This window comes from Dermacentor albipictus, chromosome 9 (assembly GCF_038994185.2).
Source record: "Dermacentor albipictus isolate Rhodes 1998 colony chromosome 9, USDA_Dalb.pri_finalv2, whole genome shotgun sequence".
Taxonomy (NCBI): Eukaryota; Metazoa; Arthropoda; class Arachnida; order Ixodida; family Ixodidae; genus Dermacentor; species Dermacentor albipictus.
The window spans coordinates 111,402,416-111,419,798 of record NC_091829.1 but is presented as its reverse complement, the minus strand read 5'-3'; the positions used below and the strand labels follow the sequence as shown (position 1 = coordinate 111,419,798).

The window sequence follows — 17,383 nt, the reverse complement described above, 5'->3', positions numbered from 1 at the left end:
TGGGTATGCGGTCCAGTAAGAATGTGCTAGTTGTAGTACTGGGTATGTGTGCGTGGAGGCGGTTGGGCCGTTTTCCGAACGCCGACGGTTTCCTGTTGGTCGCACCTGGTGTACCATCGATGTCCAGCGTGGGCAACACAGCTGGCGGTGCTATTCATCATAACAGGGCGACGTGATGTTGTGAAATATAACGATAACGATTAAGTTTGAATGAATGAATGAATGCGTGGCTTTTATTGGTGCAAGGGCCAGGTATGGCCAAAGAGTGCCATGCAAATGTTAGTGATTTCTTAGTGGGGTGATAGGTTCTAAGAAGTTGATGTTATGCGGCTGTAAAGGGGCCTAAAATATAGTCACTGTAAAGTGCGTAAAATGTACGTGTAATAAAATTACACCGATGAAAAATGATGAGTACTATGAGCATTAAAGTACATTGCAAAATAATGATACGATAAAAAAATGCAGAAGTTTCTAAAATTCACTAGAGCATCATGACCTCGTTAGAGCACTGGAGGCAGGAGGGTCTGGAGGCATGTGCTATATAAAAAGAACTATCACAGCGGCATCCTCTGGAAAGAGGATGCGCTACGAAATTAATGGGTTTGTGACATGTAGCACAACATTTTTCAAAAACGCGATGACTGCTCCGGTCTTAAAAAGCCGTTCGTCACCAAGAAACATACCCGGATGCAGGGGAATACAATGGCGGAATGCAAAAGGGAAATGTTTCCTCCTCTCTCTTTCGGCTTCCAGGCACTCCAGGAAGACATGGAGGACGGTCAGCCGGTGGCCACATCTACCACAGTTTGGAGGCTCGTTACCGGTCAAGAGAAAGTTATGAGTGCCAAATGTGTGTCCTATTCTCAGTCTAGTGAATAGGACATCTGTTCTTCGTGTTTTCGTAGTTGGGTGCCAGAAACCTAACTTCGGCTTAATTAGGTGAAGCTTATTACTCGTTTCAGCGTCCTACAAGTGCTGCCAGTGGCTTCGCAGTTTGTTTCTTAGGAAAGGCTTCATGTCTATGGTAGGGACAGCAGCAGAACGAATACCATGCGACGCTATTGATTTGCGATCTCGTCGGCAAGCACATTTCCCCCAATTCTTCTATGGCCAGGAACCCAGTATATTACTACATGCCTATGTGATAAGTAGATGTTACATAAGAGTGAGTGGAGTTCATTGAAGACAGGATTCGTTTGCTTTTGAAAAGAAATGGATGCTTTTACAAGACTTAGCGAGTATGTGAATATGATGGCTTTCTCAAGTTTCAGTTTCTTTACATCTTGTACTGTACTCTGTACTGCGTAGACTTCTGCAGTGAAGATACTTGTTATGGGGTTCAACACGTCACATTCAGTAAAAGAGGGACCAACATCAGCGTAGGATACGCCGGCATGTGATTTTGACGCGTCTGTGTAAAACTCGGAGCAGGAGTACTTCAATTGAAGCTCACGGAAAGGCATGGCAATTTGAAGCTCAGGAGTGTGCTTTGTGGTCTCTACAAAGGATACGTCACATGCTATCACCTGCCACTGCCAGGCGGTAATAGCTTAGCTGCAGGCATTAGGCGATGTTCAAGAAGCAGGACGTCCATTTCTTCGCTAAGTTCTCTTACACTTATCGAGAAAGGTAATCTCAAAGAGGGTCTATTACGAAAAAGTGTTTCACACGTCAATTCGTTAACGGTTGTGAAACATGGATGTTCCTTATTAAAGCACACGTTCAGCATATAGGTGAAGCTGTTGTATGTTCTCTGAAAATGGAATGACCACTCATCTGACTCGACATACAGACTTTCAACAGGGCTTGTTCTAAATGCGCCAGTGGCCCGGCGGATTCCCAGATGGTGAACAGGGTCTAATATCTTTTGCGCGCTCGGGGCGGCAGAGTGTTAAACTACGGCACAATAATCTAATCTTGATCAAACTAGGCTCCTGTAAAGATTCAGTAAACACTTCCTGTCACTACCCCATGTTGTGTGGGATAGGAGTTTAAGTAAGTTCATTGTTTATAGACATTTTGTTTTTAGATATTTTATGTGTGGAATGAAACTAAGCTTGGAGTCAAGTATAACACCTAGACATATGTGCTCTTTGTTAAAAGAAATTTGTTGTCCGCCCATTGTTAGAAAAGGGTCTGGGACCAGGCCTCTCTTTCTTGTGAAGAGAACACAAGAACTTTTGTGGGGGTTGATTTTACATCCATTTTGGTCTGCCCACTTGGACACCTTGTTTATGGCCTGCTGTAACTGTCTGTCGCAGACTGTGAGGTTGCAGGATTTGAAACCTATTTGTATATCGTCTACGTAGATGGAATAGAAAATAGCTGGTGGTAAGGATGCGCGAAGCGTGTTCATCGTTACGACAAAGAGCGTGCAGCTGAGTACGGCACACTGGGGTACCCCAGTTTCCTCTATGAATGTACGCGACAGTGCAGGACCTATTTTCACTCGAAATGTACGGTTCTCTAGGTAGCTCTCTATAATATTTAACATATAGCCGCGGATACCTAGCGCGGAAAGATCGCGCAGGATTCCGTACCGCCAGGTTGTGTCGTATGCTTTTTCCATATCAAGAAATCCAGATAAGAAATATTGCTTGTGCACGAAGGTATCGCGAATGCTCACTTCGATGCGCACAAGATCGTCGGTTGTAGATCGTCCTTCCCGAAAACCACATTGAAATGGGTCAAGCATTTTACTGGACTCTAGGAGATGTATGAGATGGCTATTGCTTATTTTTTCAAAAAGCGTACAGAGGCAGCACGTAAGCACTATAGGACGGTAGCTAGTAAGCAATGAAGTGTCTTTACCATGCTTCAAAACAGGGATCACAATAGCCTCCTTCCATTCTGATGGGAGATAACCAGCAGTCCAGATAGTATTGAGAAGTGTGAGTAGCGTGGTTTGTGTGTCGGAGTGCAGGTGCTTAAGCATACCATACATAATTCTATTGGGTCCCGGTGCAGAGCTCCGACATGCTGACAATGAAACTTTAAGTTCAGCAATGGTACAAGGACGATTATAAGGATCGTTTGGCATGCATTTCCGATTCAGAGGCTTGAGTTCTTCTATTGCTTTATATTTAAGAAAGTTCTCCCAATAGTGAGTGGAGCTAGACATGTAATCTAAGTGTTCACCGAGAGCATGAGCCTGGTCTTGCAGGGTATTGCCTTGTGTGTTTACCAAAGGGAGGGAGTACATTTGTCGCCCTCTTATGCTGTAAGCCCTGTTCTAGACTTTCACCTCATCTGCATACGAGTTGATACTCGATAAGAACTTCTGCCAACTCTCTCTTCTAGCCAGTCGGCTTGTTCTCCTGCCTTGGGATTTTACTTGCTTAAAGTCAATAAGATTCTCCGCAGTAGGAGAGGCGCGTAGCAACCCCCACGCCTTGTTTTGTTTCTTACGGGTGGTCCTACATTCGTCGTTCCACCACGGAACGCGCCGTTTGCATGCAAAGCCACTTCAGATATGCATTTAGGTGCGGCATCTATAATGAAGGCTCTAGAATACTGCACAGCAGCATCAATTCCTAAAGAAGACATGTCATTCCATGAGATACTAGTGAAAGTTCGGAATTTCTCCCAGTCGGCTGTATCGATTTTGCACCTAGGAGCCTGTGGTAGATATTCGTTTTCTTTATATGTTCTTAGCAGTATGGGGAAGTGGTCGCTCCCATAAGGATTGTTGTTAACTTCCCATTCAAGTTCTGACAGTAGTGACGGGGAAACAAGGCTAAGATCTATTGAAGAAAAGGTTCTGTTTGCGAGATAGTAATATGTGGGTGTCTTCTTATTCAAGAGGCACGCGCCAGAAGAAAAAAGCAACTGTTCAACAAGACGTCCTCACGCATCTATACGAGGGTCGCCCCACAGGTAGTTGTGTGCATTGAAGTCGCCAAGAACAACATAAGGTTCTGGCAATTCATCTATAAAGGACTGAAAGTCATGTTTGCTTAGTTTGTAATGTGGGGGTATATAAAGTGAGCAAATAGTGATAAGTTTGTTTAGCAGAACAACTCGCACCGCCACTGCTTCAAGGGGCGCTTGTAGCTGTTAGGGTTGACAGGCCATACTTTTATGAATGACAATCGCAACACCCCCTGATCATGCGACGGCATCATCGCGATCTTTGCGAAACGTAACATACGTTCAGAGAAAGTTTGTGTGTTTGGATTTTAAGTGTGTTTCCTGTGAACACAGCTATTTTGGATTGTGTTTCTGGATGAGTTCTAGCACATAATAAAGGTTTCTAAGAAGACCTCTGACGTTCCACTGAATTACTTGTGTATCCATATTTAAAGTAAATTGGTGCTGTGCATACAGAAAAAGAAGTGATGCCTCATGTTACAGAGCTCTTTCCAGGCCCTGTAACAGGAATTTTGCCCTTTTTGAAGCGTTCGAGGGAACCTCGCCACCCCTTAGGCGCTTGGAGCACCGTGACTATAGGTGTAGTGTCCATTGCTTCATGTGAGGCGCCGGACACGCGCTCTTGCGAGCGAGAAGTTTCCTGAGAGAGCCTCGCCTCAGAGGGCAAGGCCCCTGCGCCCACCAGCCCGGATGTCGATGGGGCTGCCTGTGGGATTGGGCTACGCTGGTTGTTGCCAGTGCTGGAAGGAACCTGGGAGGTTGAGGCAGCCTCGGCTGCGCTCACGTGCGGGGTCGATGGTGCCTTCTTTTTGGTTGATGGAGCAGCGCTAGCTGCAACCGCCGCGGGGGCAGATGGCGTAACTGCCGACTCACTGTTTGTGGGTCGGACAGCCGCTGGAAGCCTTTGTGTCACTGCGCCCTGACGCGTCACATGGACAAAGCTTTTCTTGGGCAGGTATGAAACCCGCCCGCGTGCCTCCTCGAAAGTGATATTTTCCTTTACTTTCATGGTCACAATTTCTTTTTCTTCCAAGACGGGCAGGACCGCGAGTACGTGGCATGCTCGCCATCACAGTTGACACAGTGTGGGGTATTCTGGCAGGTTTCAGAGGAGTGTTCGTTTTCACTACACTTGGCACAAGTCATCCGGCCTCGACAGCTCTGTGAGCTGTGGCCGAATCTTTGACACTTGAAGCACCTCAGGGGATATGGCACATATGGCCTAACACGAATGTTGAGGTACCCGGCCTCGATGGTGTCGGGCAGAACACTAGAGCCGAAAGTAAGTATTAGGTGTTTTGTCTGAATTTCTTTTCGTTCCCACCTCATCTTAATTCGTGTGACACTAATGACGTTCTGATCACTTCATCCCTCCAGGAGTTCAGTTTCAGATAGCTCTAGCAAATCAGCATCGGAGATGATGCCGCGGGTGGTATTCATGGTACGGTGTGGGGTAACCGTAACCGGAACATCACCAAAGGACACCAGATTAGGCAGTTTTTCATGCTGTTTCTTGTCACGAAGCTCCAGTAGGAGATCGCCGCTTGCCATTTTCGACTCTTTGTAACCAGGTCCAAAGACTTCAGTCAGAGATTTCGCTACCAGAAAAGGTGAGATCATTCTCACCATCTTTCCAGATTGATCAGAGTGGACGACGTGAAAGTGGGGAAAGTTTCACGTTCGGTTGCCCGAAAATTGAAAGACTTCGGTGCGCCCTCGTTTAGGAGGGCGATCAGGAAGTGGGGGTAAATAATTTTCCATGATTAGGCATAAGGAATTCGGCAACAGTGCCGACAACCCACCACGGAGCCCAACGAGGGCACGCGGCAGAACTTGCATACAAGTCTGCACGACACCAGCCGTACGCCGTCACTATAACCAAATATGGTGTACCCAAGGTAGGATAGCCACACAATGTTAACCTTTGCCGCCGTGGAGAAAGGAAGTACATGGAAGAGAGAAGAAGACAGGAAAGGTCAAAAAGTGAGAGATAAAGACGAAGATTTGAGGATAGAGAGACAGGAAAGGACGACTGCCGATTGCCCCCAGGTGGGTCATTCTGGAGGTGCCGTCTATGTGAAGCAGAGGCCGAAGAGGTGTGTTGCCTCTGCCGGGGGGCTTTAAAGGTCCAAACACCTGGCATCGGCTCAACCCCCTGGATCCCCCTTTCCCCAGAAACGGCTAAGCCACGCACGGCTAGATGCGGTAGGGTCCAACCCTCGTGTGCTCGGGTACGTGGTGTCGCAACACACCAAACGCCTGCTGACGCAACGCCCCTGCGGGGAACGATTAAGTTTAAGCCCCATGTAAGCCCTCTTGCCCTCGATGGCGGCAAGTGCTGCGTTGGTGATGGCCTTCGATTCCGCTTGTGACCTACAAATCGCACCCCGAGCGAGCCGCTGCCTTCAGTGATGTCTCCTTGGCGTAGCTTGTATGAGTGCAGAAAACACGCGCCGAAAGTGGCGTGACGTATGTTAAAATTATTTAGGTTAATCTGCTTTGGTGCGCAGAACAAAATAACAATTTGTGAAGGTACTGCAGTGAGTTTTTATCCTTGCACGTATCAACATTCACTCGTTTGCTCTTTCCATGCGAAAATCTGTAGTTTGTCACTGATGTACCTCCTGTGCTGGCTTCACGCTAATGGTTAGTCGCTTATAGCACCTCCAGGCAACGAATTATTCATTTCGTGAACTGAGCAATCTATCGACAAGAATGAGCCAGCTGCTTGCCTGAAGGCCGATTTCATATTTCGAAGCCGTCGCTTGTCGCCATCTGGCACAAAATCGCTCGTATGGAGTTCTGGCTTTATATTTTCGCCGTTGCCGCAATGTTCGGTTTATATATAATTAAGTTAATATGCACACGCACACACATACACGCACGCATGCATGCACGCACGCACACACACTCACAAACACACACACACACACACACGCACACACACACACATCATTACTCCAGAAACATTGAGTTTCATACTATGATCACAATGGCATGCCGTAGAATAGAATATCTCTAAAAATTTACTACATACAAGCCAGCACGTGCAGGCGTTTGGTGCATTTTCAAAGCGCCCACAGGCTTCTCGTCAGTCTCGCGTCGTGAGCCATCCATTTGCAACATTTGCAGCAGCATTGACGGCGCTCTTCATCACACCGCCATTGTGACATGTTTCGTAGGTGACCGGGAACTGTTGCTTCTGTCCAGCAGGAATCACGTTAATGGCTGCTTTGCCCCTGGATGTGGTGCTAAGATATCCCACAGCGGCCGAGGAGTTCAAGCATAGCGCTGAAGCTTGGTGCCTCAATAACTGGCTCGGCCTTCTTGAGAAACGACCAGTTATTTAATTAAATAAATCAATAAAATTCTCCAACGGCCTGATTCGAGCAACGTACCTCCATACTCGCGGACTTTTCTTGAATATGAAGAGAAACCTATGGGGGCGGAGCTTCTGCATATGCATTCGCACGCAATGTAGCAAGGGCGAGTCTTGCACTGGTTTCGGTTTTTATTTTTCCTACCTTGCATATCTTCTTTACTTTAACGAAAGCAGGCGTGAATTATTGGGCATGAAATTATGAAGCTAACATATGTTTGTACACATCCGTTTTGCACCACATTCTAAAAAGCGACCAATGCAGCCTACGTCACAGCTTCAAAACGGCGTCTTGCCTGTTTGTCGATTGGGACGAGGTCGGTAGGAATCGGCACAGCATTTGCCAGTGCGCTTATTATTTCGTTACATGTTGACAAAGTGTTCGCTATTTTCTGCGTAGACTCTGCCATATCTTGCTTGGGTTCATCTAGGCTCTTTGGATACTGAATTTTAGTATCAATGTCTCAGGGGAGCTGACAAGCGAGGCAGCAAGCGAAGGTCCATATGACAAAACCCATCATGTTATAAGCGAGGTAATTCAAACAAGCAATAAACGTGCGATAGAGAAAGCTTCAGCCCTTCGATGTAATGGAACGTGCATGTTTGCACCGATATGATTTGGTTGCACGCTGTACAGAACAGAACGCTGAAAGGGCCCAACCTCCCCTACAGGGATGTGTCGCTGCCAAACATTAGCATAATACATCCTCTCTGGTATCTGAGCCTCATCGATTCACTTATACTCAGGTGTACTTAGGCGGCGTACTAGTGCAACCAAAGGGAACACATCCGGCACTGTAGCCTAGGAAAATAAATAACAGTGCGCTTGCACGCTTAACGTGACGGGCCCACGACCTCTGGTGTTATGGCGAACTCAATTAGGGCACAGTTAATTACGGCAGAGTTATTTAGGTCACCTGAACCAACGACTTTAGTGGTAGTCGAACCCAGGACGTTTGGTGCTAATAACGGCGAAGTTAACTGAGGCACGCTTAAGGTGCAGTAAATTAAGCCGCTCGAGCACGACATTTGGTGGGAGTTCAACCCTCGATTTGTTTGTGCTCAACCTCATAAGCCATCTAATATTTTCGCATCAAAACAAGAGACGACAAATAACACGAAGAAACAAGCCGTTCTTCGTACAGAATGCATCCTGTACGCAGTTGACACCACTGCGATGACACTAAGGTATCTCATCTCTCGATAATAAGTTAAATGCTGACTTAGAAAATATCTTTAGTTGGTGTAATGTTAACATGTTATCTATGAATGCAACTAAGAATAAATTCGTTGTATTCTCTTCTCATCAGCGAAACATACCATCCATTCCACCGATCACTTTTGGTCCTCACCGCCTTCCTCCAAGTTCATACCATCAATTCCACCTATCATATTTGGTCCTCACGATCTTCCTCCAAGTTCATGTTCATCTTTCCTTGGTATTCTACTTGATTGTAGTTTCAAATATCACAATGATATTTCTCACATAAAAAAGAAGATAGCTTATCGTATACGCGCGCATCTTCACTAAAACACGCGTTTACTTCACACGTACCACGTTACTCTACCAATCTTTTGTTCACTCTCGCATTACTTATGTTATAATATGTTGGGGAAACACATGTAATACTCATATTGCGTCTCTCCAGACAGTTCCGAACCGAGCCATAAGAATAATCACTTACACTCCACGCTTTTCTAATGTCGCTTGCATACTACACGAGAATCACATCCTCACCTTTTCTGGACTCACTAAATACAACGTAGGTATATTTTTCTACAGATCTGTAAATAATGCGCTACTACCTATCCCATTTTCACCATCTAACCTGATGATTCATAGTACCACAGCATCTGTGTTGAATAACAATTTTCTTCTACCAACAATCTTCACTAACTATGGTAAACAGACTGTAGAGTTCACTTCTAGATCAATATGGAACACTGTTCCTCTCAAAATGAAAAACGCAGGAACGTTATCACAATTTAAAAGAGAACTAATTATTGCCAGATTGCCGACAAGGATTAGTGTAGTCGTTCTTTGTTCGCACTTTTTCTGTTTACTTTCTTTCTTTTATTGTGGTAAATAAGCTGTTGATATTTTTCTTCCATACAATTTTTCCTGCTTCCTTCAGATATGCTAAACCATGGTATTATTTGTAATCAATTCTGTATTTTGTTCTGTAACGGTTCTTTTCTTGCTGCTTGTATACTTCCTTATTATAGGCTACATTTACTTGGAGATGTTAACTGTAATAACTCTTTTTGTACACGAGGTCCCGATGCAGTATTTTACTATGGGACCGCCTTCTCTATACTAAATACTTGTAATGTGCCCCAACTTCTAATAATAAATTCTGATTCTGATTCGAACGAGAATGTCAAGTAACACATGGAATGAATGAATCCTGGAGTCTTACGCGCACAAACCACGATTTATGAGGCATTGACTCCGGGTTAATTATAAACACCTGGGCATATTTAACGTGGCCTCAATGCTCGGGACAACCCCCCCCCTCCCCCCGCCTTGAAATGCGGCCGGCGCGGCCAGAATTCGGTCACGTGACCTTGAGCTAAGCAGCACAACACCGTAGTCGCTGAGCCACCACGGCTGGTAACTAATTTATTTAATGTCTGCTTAGCGCCCAGGCTTTCGTATCCATCGACTTTAGCGTATGGTAAAGTTAGTCTCCATTTTTATTGTTGGCTGGTGGTATTGAGGCCAATCCTTGCCCTCTTTCTCAAGCTGCTTCTCAGGAAGTTGTCAGTGCAAGGAAATATATACAATTTGGGTAGGCGGCAATACTTGAATAACTGAAATCAATCCGACTAACACTTTCTGTTAATAAAACTATCTGAGAAATCGTTTATTACAAGACTACGAAAAATTGAATAAGAGTGCGAGTCACTCAGCACTATAACATCGGAGGTGCAAGACGTTTGTTGGCTCCTACTGAATGTAGAAGTCAAGTTTCGTCGCTGTCTTCTCGAATGGATGACGCCGAAAACAGATCGTGTCGCAATATTCTCGTGTTTTCTGGCGTAAGTGATGCTGAGGAGAAAATTTCGGAAGGGTAGCGAGAACCTAATTTTCGAACACTGCGGGTGTTATCTCAGTACAACAATCGACCGGAACTCTATTGAGCGCGCGCACAGGCTGGGTTCTTACAAGCAAAGCAGAAATATGCCCATAATTTTGAAGTTCATGTTCCTTAAATAAAAAGAAAATATTATTTTCCAGAAAAAACACTTTAGAGGCAGTGACTACGGCATCACAGACGAATTCTCACCAAACACTCGTTTTGTGCGTAACCAACTAGTGCAGTTTGGTATCTTTTATCTCCAAGCTTCGCTTTGTTTGCCTATTCTGCAACAACTAAAAATACGTCTGTGACCCCTCTGCTCATAAGCTCGTTGAACGTAAAACGTAACGACAGGTAAACCAGCAGCGTCAACTGATTTTATATTATTTTTACTCATTTTTACCTACTGCAGCGCATCGTGGTTTGTAGCAAGAGTGGCGATAACATCATATGTGATTGGCTGACAAAAATAGGTCACGGGCAAAGAACGAACCTTTCCGGGCAATGCGTTCCAAACTTCAATTGTTGAGGGAAAAAAACTATGTTGGTACATTTCCGTTTCGGATGTTAATGACAAAAGGTCCACATTGTGAGAGCTGCGTATGCGAGAAAGTACAGCAAACCTAAAGTATTTCTATAAGCAGGTACAGCGTGCAGAGCTAATTAAGGTGTGTAGAAACTTTATGCTTTCGTTCCGGCGACGTGTTGCCAGAGTGGTTAATTTGAGAGGTCACATGAAGGTGAGACATTCTTATAGTAGCGACGATAGATAAAACTAACAGTTTTTTTTTGTATGGACCCAATCTTGTTAAGATCCGTTTTAGGAAAAGGGTTCCAAACTGATTACTGTTTTGTACGATGGCAGTTTACTATCGCGAATAGTCTCAGGAAGGGTGTGTTGGAGATGGCGAGTTTTTTATGATTTATTGCCTATTACGTCGGTATGCTTATTCTAAGTTAAATTATGGGAGAATAAGAGTCCGAGGTACTAACATTCAGGCACTCTTTCTAGACAGGAGTTATTGGAAGAATACGCGAAAATGGAAGGTGCTAAACGCCTATGGAATGTTATCGAAATGGTTCTGGTGAAGTCTACACTCCCGTGCAAGGTGTTACACCAGTAGCGGAACGGTGAAAATGCGTCTTTAAAAATATTGTGGTAGAGGATGTAATCATCAACGTAGAAACTTATGGCACTAATTACATTTTGTTACAAGTAATTATTGTAAAGCCTGATACTACCTGGCGGCCCTCCAGAGGAAAGGTGAGCAATAGCGTAGTCGAAGCATTTTAAAGTACATATTCGAAACGGTCGGACAGGAAACTAGAAAGCCCGTTCGCCAACTTTTTTGCTCAATTCCACTAGATTTATAGTCATAGCTCACCAACTACACATGACTTGCTTTGAAGCCTCGTTTCCTCTTCAATCAATGACGTAGCCTTCCTCACGGTAACATCGCTTGCTTTGTACATACTCGATTCCGAGATCCTGCTTACATTTACTAACTTCGATATCTCTCAAAGATAGACTTGACGACTCACGGGGTGGCGGTATTCATATCACCACTAACCAGTCTATGCATTGCACTCTAGTCCGGAAATCTTTCTCGTGGATCATCATAAGAGTTTCTTATGGGCCCCTTAACAATCACAGCTTGTTTACCATGCTCTTTATGAGTGTTTGCTAGGTTTAAAGAACCTTATAGTTCCTTATGGTGATTTTAAATTTAGGTCGATAGATTGGGCTTATCCAGCAGAAATACTCTGTGGAAATAACACTGATAGCGAATTTCTGAACAAATATGTTGCATTTGGCCCATCCAAACTTTCCTTTTATTTCACTTTATTTCCTTAAAGATCCCACGAGGGGGTGTTACATAAGGGGTGGATTCAGCAAAAAAACATTACTAACAAACCCATATATATTTATCTACAAAAATAGTTATTTAGATTTTTAATACATGATGATGCACAGGTGATGTCAACGATATGTTTGTGAAGGCCGTTATAATATTTAGCTGGACGTGAAAAGACGGAAGCTGTAGAAGTAACAGTTCAGGCACGTGGACAAAAACTTGAACGTAGTAGTTGGTGCAGTGAGAAATGTATGTTGCAGGCATTATGTAAGGTGCGAGATTGAGTGATGAGTAATAGTATTTGAGTGGCTACGCGATGGCGAACTGGGAGAGGCGATAAGGCAGAGAACCAACGTGCATTGCAACTGATTCTTCCAACATCTTTGTCCTATTTATAACAAAGACGCTAATATCTTCTCCTCGCTAACTATTGTTCCCCCACTAAGAGATCATTCTGGGATTAACGGTACCGTGTCAAGTGATAGACCTAATAACAAGAAAACAAGAAAAATACTGATATTTTATGACCAAGGTGACTATGCATTGAAGACAGATTAGTATTTTAGCCGTCCGCAAGACGTCTTCACAATCACCTTAATAAATCTACAAGACCTCTAGACGGTTTTACCAAATACTTAGCCATCTTGTAGCTGTCTTGAGGCAATTTTGCCGGATGTCTTAAGACGTCTTATAGCCGTCGTGAAGACCATGATTTACCCTCAAATAAGGGATTGAGGGCGTCTTGAAAGAAATCATGCAGTTTGAAAAACGGGTATCAGGAATATCTGGGAACGTGTTGTAGCAATCTTGAAAACGCTTTTTAACGAAATAAACAGACTGTTGCAGAGTAAGGTACGATACTTTCACATCAGTATTTACATAACGCAGTAATTTAATTCGTTTAGTGAGAGGTCTTGTAGGACCCCGAGGTGAAATACATACAAGCCATTTGAAAGCTCTTTAAATAGTGGCGACACAATGACTTGTCAGGGTTCTTTAACTTTCATTGCAACGTTCAGCACCTTAAAACTGGATTGGAAAGCACCACGTTTTCACTGGCCGAGGGACAAGTTGAAAAAAAAAACTAAGACTTACCAAAAATGTCAATTTACAGTAGGAGAACAATTTTATAAAAGCATTTTAGTATATAGAAGCTAAAATTCAGTCATATCATTGCAAATTAGATGGTCTGTGTCCTTCCAATATCAACTGTCCATCGAAATGTTGCTTAGCTTCAGTGATCTGACTGGATACGACATAGATTGCACATACGCGATGGTTTGGAAACACCAAGGTTATTTTACTTGTCAACAGTTATCCAGATTTGCTGATGGAATAGCACCAAGGACCCCCGCAGAACTATCCCTGAAGTTTTTCTTGGATAAATTTTTGGCACGCATACAAATTTAGAAACACAAAACATCATTCCATGATAGCATGCATAATAAATGAATTATGGTGTATGAAGGTTCATTATTGTGTATCAGTAAGGTGTATCTTGTTACATGCTAGGTAAATAAATGAATGGGAATATTCCTGATCCTCACAATATTGAAAAAATCAGGGCTTCACCGACAGTACCAATGCATATGGTCCATTTTCTCAACTCAACAGAGCATCACTGAAATAGTGACAAGGCCACAAAAGCGATAACGCGTTAAACCAAGCTTAACATCAAGCATGAATAATGCCGCAAATGAAGCGCACAAGTGGGCAATGGTCACAAATATTTTTTATAAATAAAATGAATGAGATGCACACCCTAGCGTTTTGCTATGTTGCTGTTTATTATTGAGCATTGGTCACTTCACGAGTAAGGGAGCAGGCCTAGACACTTGCACAGGCTGATGCACTCGCAGATCATTTACCTTCTTCCTAATGATGGTTGACCTCAGATTTGGTAACTGTAATTGAAGGTAACACGAAAGATAATAATGGGTATATGTTACAGTGAAGCTTCCTTTAACGAAACGGGATATAACAAATTACTCGATACAGCAAACTGAAATTCCCTTTGAAAAGGCCGTGGATATGCTCGTTTTAAAACGTTGCTTTAATGAAGCAAAATTATCCGGCCAAAATTCTACCGAACTTGATTTTTCTCCAAAACGAAAAATGCCCGGCCCTTGCAGGCTTGATACATCGCTTTTCGCGATGTTCACCACATATTCGGTGCCGCTGTTCTACACCCTTGGGTATTTGCGTTGAATGCGCAGTCCAACATTGGAACTTCGCACATGTGCGTGTGGCTGCGCATATTTAGAGCCACATTATCCCCATCGCAATTTCTCCCACAACGGCACCACGCAGGCTAGTGCCGCTAGGCGTGGTCTCAGAGATTGCACCGGTGCAATCCCAGAGGTAACGTCTCCATGTGTGTGCCACGTGCGACTGGAACACGACCAACACTGTTGACGTCGCTGCGTGCAACCTATTCAACCATGTCGCGGCGATGCAAACTGAAAGCGGAAACGAAACGTCGTCACGTCGTAGACACAATTCTTTCAGATGCTAAGGAGTCACTTGTGGGGAACGCCAAAGTTTCTTTTGTAGTTTATGAAAATTACAGCGCACGCTTGGTCATGCATCGGTTCTGCCGCCCACAATATCGTCTTCTTCTATGAAAGCTCAAATGCTTGCGCGACATTGCGCATATTGCCTATTGCACATGTGCAAAGAAAAAGCAGAACACCGCTGATCGGCCTCTTTGAGCTGCACCGATCCGAAATTGCGTTGCTTGCAAAAGCGAAAGGATCGCCAGTCGGCACATTGGCACCTCAAGATAAGCGCCGTAGTCGAGCACCGTTTACGAGGCGAGGAAGGACGCGTGCATGAAGCTAGGTCATTGCGCAGACGCTACCGCGCAATGCGCGCAAGGGCGTGTACACATCCCGCGGCATGATCGGAAACACGCGGGAGCGGATACTAAACTTCAAAGAAACAATAAAGGTTCTCACTTGTAAAGGCACGGTCACGCTCGCATAGTTCTCGGCGTCTCTTTAGGTCATTCCTGCTGCTGGACCTCTACCCAAAGATTAGATATTTCCTTGGTAGCGGCTGCGCACCGTTGCGTGGTGTTTAGTTCTGCGAGAGAGCCGGGAATATTTTTCACCGTTCTGAAACAAACGTTTTTCTGCGTATCTTAGGTAACGTTTGATATCGCGAACCATTACTTCCTTTTTTTCTATGGCCCTCGTAAAGAGAGGCAAATATTTATTGGCCAGTATAGTGTGTTTTCTGCGTAATCTCATTTTCTGTACGTATTCTCTTCTCACAGGGTTCACATGCAGCAAATGTCCGGATGCCAAAGTGTCCTACGTCAAGAGCAGCTTGGCGCCGTGCAAGAGACACCCGTTGATATGAGGCTGATTCACTAGGAAGCTCGCATTTCTGTGGCCAATCTCCAACAAGTGGGGATTTTTAGCTATTGTTTGTGCTGCTCTGTGGTGTAACAACTGCATCACGGACGCTGCGAAGGCTTGCTTTCCATTTGCTTTGTATTTTAGTTGTAAAAGAACGGCTACCTTTAGAGAGGAGATATTTCATTTTTCTTATGAAGATGTTTATCAGCCTAACCAAGTGATGCGTGCGTGCATGAAACAGCAGCGCGAACAGAGGAGGACGACCAAATAGTTAGGACCACACACCAGCGCAGGCTCAAGTAAAAGTCTACTCTTCAAGACAAAGGCATTAATCACACTGGTCAACTTCGCACACATGAAAAGCCATGCGTGCCTTAGAAACAGCCACGTGATACAAGAAAAAAAAAGGAAAGGTCATATCATGTGGAAGAAACGTGCGTCAAAAACTAAAACTTATAAATTTGTCCGATTAGTTATTCTAACCATCGAGGAATACTCTTTTAAGAACTGCACCTCTTTCCTACTAATAGCAACAGATAACGTAGTCATGTATTTATTTCGTTTGCGATCAGTAAATATTGCTTCCGTAATTCCTCTGGCGTTCTGGCCTTTGTGATAAAATAAATGTTTTTTTTTCTACTCTAAAGGGCAGAAAGAACAATTGTTTTATCGCAAAGACCAGAACATAGGACGAATTACGGAAGCATTATGTACTGATCAAGAAGACAAATGCAGAAGCAAGATTTCTGGGACCCTTAGTGAGAAAGAGTTGCGGCAGCATTTCTCAATAAGTATTATCGCTTATAAAAAAAAAATCTTTCAGTTTTCTTGGGCTTTTTTGTTTTGTTTTTGATGTATGTGTTAATTCTACTCGCCATGTCTTTCGTTCCTTTATTTGTTGTACGGGACAGTTTCTGCCACACATGCATGGCATTTGTCTTTGGGAAGTTGGCCAGTGTGTTTAAAATCTTTGTATTCACGAATAAACTTCTAGTTGGGTTAGCGTTGAGTAGAGTAACTAGTTGGTTGTTGGTTGAGCATAGTGGAATGCTACAGCACGAGAGCCGACGGAGACCAATAAGGCACACAAAGTACAAGCTGTGTCTTTGTACCTTGTGTGCCTCCGTTTTCTCCGTCGGTTCTCGCACTGTAGCCTTCCACAAGAATGAGCGTTCATGTGCGTTCCTGCCTTAATTCGACCTTCTCAGTGTGGGTGGTTTGTCAAATATGAATGTACACCAAATTGCCGAAGTGTCCGTAGAATTTATATAAGAAGTTCTGTGCATTGTTTATTTCTGGAAGAACGCTATAGGGTATCATGTTCTCTTTGTTTTTAACATTGATGAGCATTTTTTCTAGCTAAACTTTAAGGAGTACCATGAGGCAGCCAGTGACAGCGATGGTAACTTTATTTGTGTGCAAGATTTAGGAATGGCATCTATTCAAGGCATGACATGCCACAGGTTTGTTTGTAGGTATGCAGGCATTCGTAGTTTTCAAACATACCAAGCTCTACTTTTCGGTTCTCGGTTCTCATGACGCTGCTTTCTTCAGGGGTGGGAACCTTCTTGTGCTGTAAGTGCATGTGTTCTTTTTGTACATATTGGAGAACAACTTCTCGTCAACATAAATATTGTCACGGGTACAGAACTATTTACAATATGTATTGACAAGCATATGTAAAAAGCAGCCGAGAATCCCGAGAGAATGTTGCCACTTCGTCGTCTTTACCATCGACGAACTTGACCTCAGTTTCACCGTAACACAACCCTCTGTAGAAAAAGCAGCGTCCCGGTGCTTGAGACGGGGCCGTCGGTAAGAGCATGGTGCGGC

The 17,383-nt window shown here is 44.0% G+C and overlaps 1 long non-coding RNA gene across 4 annotated transcripts in view; it reads right to left on the bottom strand.

Annotated features, from left to right (window-relative positions):
* Positions 1 to 17,383, bottom strand: part of LOC135919447 (uncharacterized) — a 70,965-nt gene that overhangs the window by 17,820 nt on the left and 35,762 nt on the right. The window contains exons 3-4 of one of the 4 annotated variants that reach the window (XR_011508750.1): positions 15,146 to 15,272; positions 13,970 to 14,092 (exon numbers count right to left, since the gene is read on the bottom strand). The exons of 2 other annotated variants lie outside the window; for them this stretch is intronic. This is a non-coding gene — a long non-coding RNA (uncharacterized lncRNA). Of the gene's footprint in view, positions 1 to 13,964; positions 14,093 to 15,145; positions 15,273 to 17,383 lie in introns of those variants that run through there. One more of the 4 variants, XR_011508752.1, reaches the window with a different exon arrangement.